Here is a 7,327-nt window from a genome sequence, read left to right as displayed (position 1 = left end):
GTGATGACATGAGGAAAGTTTCCAACCGATTTCTCATACACAAACAGCAGATGTCTGCCTGCTGAAACGTTGTTGTGGTGGCTCGTGAGTTGAGTTGAGTTGAGTTGTTTTCGGGGGAAGAGACCAAACAGCGAGGTCATCGGTCTCATCGGATTAGGGAAGGATGGGGAAGGAAGTCGGCAGAGCCCTTTGAAAGGAACCATCCCAGCATTTGCCTGGAGCGATTTAGGGAAATCACGGAAAACCTAAGCCAGGATGGCCGGACGCGGGATTTAACCGCCGTCCTCCAGAATGCGAGTCCAGTGTGCTGCCACTGCGCCACCTCGCTCGGTGGTGGCTCGTGTAAGGAGGGGAAATGCATATCATCACGTTTCCGACTTTGATAAAGGTCGGATTGTAGCCTACCGCGACTGCGGTTTATCGTATCGCGACATTGCTGCTCGCGTCGGTCGAGGTCCAATGACTGTTAGCAGAATATGGAATCGATGGGATCAGGAAGGTAATGCGGAACGCCGTGCTGGATCCCAACGGCCACGTCTCGATCCCTGCGTCAACAGATGGGGACTTTTGCAAGACAAAAACCATCTGCACGAACAGTTCGACGACGCTTGTAGCAGCATGGACTATCAGCTCGGAGACCGTGGCTGCGGTTACCCTTGACGCTGCATCACAGACACCAGCGCCTGCGATATTGTACTCAACGACGAACCTGGCTGCACGAATGGCAAAACGTCATTCTTTCGGATGAGGCCGTGTTCTGTGTACAGCATCATGATGGTCACATCCGTGTTTGGCGACATTGCGGTGAACGCACATTGGAAGCGTGTATTCGTCATCGCAATACTGGCGTATCACCCGGCGTGATGGTATGAGGTACCATTTGTTACACGTATCGGTCAGATCTTGTTCGCATTGACGACACTTTGAACAGTGGCCGTTACATTTCAGATCTCTTACGACCCGTGAATCTACCCTTCATTCGATCCCTGCGAAACCCTATATTTCAGCAGGGTAATGCATGACCGCATGTTGCAGGTCCTGTACGGGCCTTTCTGGATAGGCCGGCCGGTGTGGCCGAGCGGTTCTAGGCGCTTCAGTCTGGAACCGCACGATCGCTACGGTCGCAGGTTCGAATCATGCATCCGGCATGGATGTGTGTGATGTCCGTAGGTTATTTATGTTTAAGTAGTTTTACGTTATAGGGGACTGATGACCTTAGATGTTAAGTCCCATAGTGCCCAGAGCCATTGGAACCTTTCTGGATACAGAAAATGTTTCACTGCTGCACATTCTCCAGATCTCTCACCAATTGAAAACGTCTGGTCAATGGTGGCCGAGCAACTGGCTCATCACAATACGCGTCACTACTCTTGGTGAACTGTGGTATCGTGTTGAAGCTGCACGGGCAGCTGTACCTGTACACGCCATCCAAGCTCTGTTTGGTTCAATGCCCAGGCGTATCATGTCCGTTATTACGGCCAGAGTTGATTGTTCTGGGTACCGATTTCTCAGGATCTATGCACCCAAAATGCGTGAAAATGTAATCACGTGTCAATTCTAGTTCAATACATTTGTCCAATGAATACCTGTTTATCATCTGCATTTCTTCTTGGTGTAGCAATTTTAATGGCCAGTAGTGTATTTCCTGCCCTCTTAGTTGTGGCAGTACCTAGCGCTTTTCTGCCGAGTGGCTACTCTTCCAAACAGCATCGATACGAGTAGACTAGTTGCACCTTTACCTCTGGTTACTAGCACTTTAGTTACTTGAGCTATGCACGTCTCTGTTTCAAAAGAATTATTTCATGTTGTCATAAGGTCTAGACGAGCACGTCTGTTTTGATGCCCAGCAGCTAAATTGTACCTGTGGTTCTGCAGTCAAATAGTCCGTGCGTTGTCTACAACTGCAAACTAATAAAATACACAGAAGTATAAAACAAAAGTGTAACGAATAATTTAATAACAGTAGTTCTATTCTATTGTTTGTAATTGCTTTAGTTGACTGAGAATTTTCTTTTATAATGTTTACTCGAGAAGGGACATCTCTAACGCCAAGTGGTTCAGTTAAAATTTAGGCAGGATATACCGTTATCAAATGCAGTTACGTTACGTTGACAGTGTTACGAGTGGTAGCAAAATCCCAAATTCATCAAAGATATACGAAAATTAAGTCAATTTCGTAACTGCAGCACACGAAATATTCACTAGCTCAAAATAGTTCACAGTTCAACATGATGATTTACAAATTAACACATGCGAGATGACGAGTAGAAAATGATGCTCAGTTTATCTCAGTTCCGCTATCCAAGCGGAAAAAGTTAAGAGTGAGACTCTGGAGCACATTCAGCCGTTTTTAATAATAAAGTACTTTCAGAAGTTAAAGTGTGGTAGCGGCCTTTCGCCACACAGAATCAATCACCTAACTACCTTTCTTCTTTTGAGTCATCAGTCCTCTGACTGGTTGGATCCGGCCCACCATGATTTCCTCTTCTGCGCCAACCTCTTCATTTCAGAGTAGCGTTTGAAACCTACAGAATTATTTTCTGGATGTATTCCAACGTGTGTCTTCCTCTACAGTTTTTGCTTTCTACAGCTCCCTCTAGTACCACGGAAGTCATTCCGTGATGTCTTAACAGATACCATCGGTGACCCTGCAGCTCGTTAGAATGAAATTAAAATGAAATGAACACCCTTAGCTGCTTACAGGCGTTGACATACGTCAACGGGGACAGATGGAAATGTGTGCCCCGATCGGGATTCGAACCCGGGATGTCCGAAAGAACAGATACCATCTTAGTATATATATATAGTTAAGGCTCACCGGCCACTTGACCATCTTCTTCTTCTATGTGAATGCACAAACAGTGCCCGATCTCTTACGGGAATCGGCAACGCGCCGCGAGTAATGAGTATAATGGACGGGGGCACTACGAATGTAGTGCGGGACAATACGTTAAGAATGTGAGCTTCGTGGGAGGCGTGCCAGAGATAAATCCCTGATGTCGTGCTATCCTCTGTGTCCTCGGTGGCTCAGATGGATAGAGCGTCTGCCATGTAAGCAGGAGATCCCGAGTTCGAATCCCGGTCGGGGAACACATTTTCATCTGTCCCCGTTGACGTATGTCAACGCCTGTAAGCAACTAAGGGTGTTCATTTCATTGCAATCTTAACAGATGTCCATCATCCTGTCCTCCTTATCAGTGTCTTCCACATATTCCTTTCCTCTCCGATTCTGCACAGAACCTCCCCATTCCTCACCTAATTTTCGACATTAGTCTGTAGCATCATATCTCAAATACTTCGATTTTCTTCTCTTTTCTTACAGTCGACGATTCACTAAAATCCAATGCTGTGCTCCAAACGTACGTTCTCAGAAATTTCTTCCTCAAATTAAGGCCTATGTTTCATACCAATAGACTTTCCTAGCCAGGAATTGTCCTTTTTGCCAGTGCTAGTCTGCTCTTGATGTCCCCTTATTCTGTCCGTCATTGGTTCTTTTGCTACTTACATCGTAGAATTCCTTAACTTCATCTACTTCATGACCATTAATCTTGATGTTAAGTTTCTCACTGTTCTCGTATCTGCTACTTCTTATTACTTTCGATTTTGTTCGATTTACTCTCAATCCATATTCTGTACTCCTCAGACTGTTCATTCCATTCAGGAGATAATGTAATTCTCCTTTACTTTGACTGTGGATAGCAATGTCATCAGCAAGTCGTGTCATTGATATTCTTCCACCTTGAATTTTAATTCCACTCCTGATCCTTTCCTTTATTTCCATTATTGCTTCTTCGATGCACAGACTGAACAGTAGGGCGAATGATTGCATCCCTGTGTCACACCATTTTTAATCCAAGCACTTTTTTCTTTTTCGTCCTCAATTATTATTAACTCTTGGCTGTTGTACATATTGTATATTACTCGTTCCTCCCTATACCTTACCTCTATTTTTCTGATAATTTTGAACATCTTGCACCATTTTTGCATTGTTGAACGTTTTTTCCAGATCGACAAATCCAATGAATGTGTCCTGATATTTATTTAGTTTGCTTGCATTAGAAACTGATCGGTCAGAATTGCCTCTCTGGTGCCTTTATATTTCCTAAAGGCAAACTCGTCGTCATCTAATATATCCTCAGTTTTCTTTTCCCTTTTTGTGTTTATTATTCTTAGAATGAGATTTTCACTCTGCAGCGGAGTGTGCGCTTGCCCGCGAAAGGCAAAGGTCCCGAGTTCGAGTCTCGGTCGGGCACACAGTTTTAATCTGCCAGGAAGTTTTTTATTATTCTTGTCAGTTATGTGAATGTATGAGCTGTTCAGCTGGTTGTGCTATAATTCTCGCACCTGTAGGCTCTTGCTGTCTTCAGAACAGTCTGGATGATATTTTTCTGAAAGTCAGACGGTATGTCGCCAAACTCATACATTCTACACACCACCGTGATTAGTTGTTTTGTTTCCACCTCCCCCAAAGATTTTAGAAATTCTGCTGGAATGTTAACTTTCCCTTCTGCCTTATTTGATCTTAAATCATCCAAAGCGCTCTTAAACTCTGGTTTTAATATTGGATCCCCTATATCTTCTAAAGCGACTCCTATTACATCTTTTATCATATCAGAGAAATCCCCCCCCCCCCCCCCTCATAGAGGTCTTCATTGGCTTCAATGTACTCTTTCCACCAATCCGCTCTCTTCTGCATTTATCAGTGGAATTCTCGTTGCACTCTTAATGTTACTACCCTTGCTTTTAATTTCACCAAAGTTTGTTTTGACTTTCCTATAAGATGAGTCAGTCTTTCTGATTGTAATTTATTTTCAATTTATTCACTTTTTTCATGCAGACATTTAGTCTTAGCTCCCTGCATTTGCTATTTATTTCATTTTTCATCGAATTGTATTTGTGTATTACTGAATTTCCCTGAACATTTTTGTAGTTTCTTCTGTCATCGATGAACTAAATTATTTCTTCTGTTAACCATGCCTTCTTCGCAGTTACTTTCTTTGTGCCATTGTTTTTCTTTCCAACTTCTGTGATTGTCCTGTTTAGAGATATCCATTGCCCTCCAAATGTACTGCCTACTGGGGTATTCTTTATTGTTGTATCTACAGCATTAGAGAACTTAAAGCGTATCTCGTCGTTCCTTAGTACATCCGAATCCAGTTGTCTACCGTATACGCTGTGGGAGACATTCTGGGGAAGAAACTAGAATTATTGAGAACTACTCCAGATGGAAAAAAAGGAAAAAAAGAGCAATCAGGAAGGCGAGATGCTACATATACTTGAAGAGTAAAACTAATCAGAGAGCCAGAGACAACAGCACGAAAACGAAGTTAATGTCTGGGAGAATGTCTGGGAGCTTTGGTCGATATGTGTGTGAGAGTCATTTAAAATAAACCATTTCGTGTACAGGGGGTGTATGTTATCTGTAGGTGACAGTATTCTCTCAGGTCGAAGAGTCTTCTCTGAGAGTTTCGAATATACCGCACTTTGTGAAAGCATTTATACTATTTTTGAAACGTTTTGCCAAGGACAAAACTGTATTATTCAGATTTTGGATGTGAGGTCCGCCAGTTACGCAAAACACCGTTCTTCTCAGTACCCACTGTGCCATCATCAGTGAGTTTTCGTTTTTATTCTGCAATGTGAACATTTTTGTTAAATGATTATAAAATTAAGTGCATTTTTAGTTCAAACAACCTGCAACCTGTAGTAATTAAAACAAAAGTGATTCAGAAAATTAATGCCCACCAAATATAAAGGTATTTACAAAAAGAAACGATCTGTTGTTTGAACTAAAAATGCACATAATTTTATAATCATTTAATAAAAATGTTCACATTGCAGAATAAATAACAACGAAAACCCACTGATGATGCACAGTGGTGCCGAAACATGTTTGGGTACTGAGGAAAACGGTGTTCTGCATAACTGGCGGACCTCACATCCAGAATTTTAACTGCAAACACGGCCAATACAAGGAACTGGAAATCAAAAGATGTATTATTCAGTTTTGAGATTAAAGAATTATTGAAATTTCATACGGTCTGTATGTTCAAGTACTGATTTATGGTTTTAGTGTATAAGTCTTTCGTTACTCAAGGTTTTACAACTATTGCTTTCTCTGTTTCACGAGAAAAAGGCCGTATATCAGCTTACATTTATATTTTTGGACACTCTATATATTTTTAGTTAGAATGTCAATGAGCACTTTTATATTGATCTAACACTGGAAACCAAATCACTTAAAATAAATTCGCATTATAGGACTTATAGCCTTCGGTAACATCGACAGATTTTACCCTTGTTGGCTCTCCACGTAGCGTGAAGTAACTTCATGCTAGTACAACTGGATACAAACGTGTGTGCTGTTCAACTGTTGTATGATTGCACATTTAATAATTGATATGCTAGAGGTCTGAAAGGAACCTGTCATGAGGTTTGAGTATGGGCCCCAGTGGAAATTGGGTGTTATTACCCCTGACATCGACTAAGAGTTTTCGACAGTATTTTAACACAGCATTCATACGTAGCGTATGTCCATGCAAGAATAGCTGTATTTCACACTTCGTAACGTGATTAGTGAATGACTGCCTGTGACACTGCCTTCATTTTAAATATTATAAAAGCTTTCTAGCAAGTCGAATTAAATCACACCTATATTCGACACTGTAGTTGCGGAAAACTGCTTCCACTTCGAACATTAGGTCGTGCATATCCAATAACAAGTTGTCTGTAAAATGCACGTCAGTCTCACAAAATTATCACAAATGATTAACAGATCTGGACGTCAACTGTAGCAGTACTTATGGGCTGATCAGAATGTAATTCTGTACATATTTAAATATTTTATCCCTGTTTGTTTAGACGTACGCAGTAGCCGCGTGGTCTAGGACGCCTTAACACGGTTCGCGCGGCTCCTCCCGTCGCAGGTTCGACTGCTCTCTCGGGCATGGGTGTGTGTGTTGTCCTTAGCGTAAGTTAACTTAAGTTAGGTCAAGTAGTGCGTATGGCTAGGGACCGATGACCTCAGCAGTTTGGTCCCATAGAAACTAACCACCAATTTCCAAAATTTTCCTATTTATTTATACAGGGTGCGACAGGAATCGTTCACCATTGTTGAATAATTGACTTCGAGAAAGCCTTTGATAAAGTACAGCGTAATAAATTAAACGACATCGCAGGCAAGCATAGCGACGACTGGAGGGATAGAAGGCTGATAAGAAACCTGTACCTACGATAGTAAAAACCAGTACAGATTGGAAACGAGGTGACAGAGGAAAGTAAAATGCCAGGAAAAGTGAGACAAGGCTTCTTTCTCTCCCCAATATTA

The 7,327-nt window shown here is 41.9% G+C and overlaps 1 non-coding gene across 1 annotated transcript; it reads left to right on the top strand.

Moving 5' to 3' along the window:
- Nucleotides 1-3,016: 3,016 nt before the first annotated feature.
- Trnat-ugu lies at nt 3,017-3,090 on the top strand. Its single transcript has one exon. It is a non-coding gene; the product is annotated as a tRNA-Thr (tRNA).
- The last annotated feature ends 4,237 nt before the right edge of the window (nt 3,091-7,327 follow it).

This window comes from Schistocerca americana, chromosome 7, assembly GCF_021461395.2.
Source record: "Schistocerca americana isolate TAMUIC-IGC-003095 chromosome 7, iqSchAmer2.1, whole genome shotgun sequence".
Taxonomy (NCBI): Eukaryota; Metazoa; Arthropoda; class Insecta; order Orthoptera; family Acrididae; genus Schistocerca; species Schistocerca americana.
Note: the sequence above shows the minus strand (reverse complement) of the source record. Positions and strands in the feature narration are given on the sequence as shown.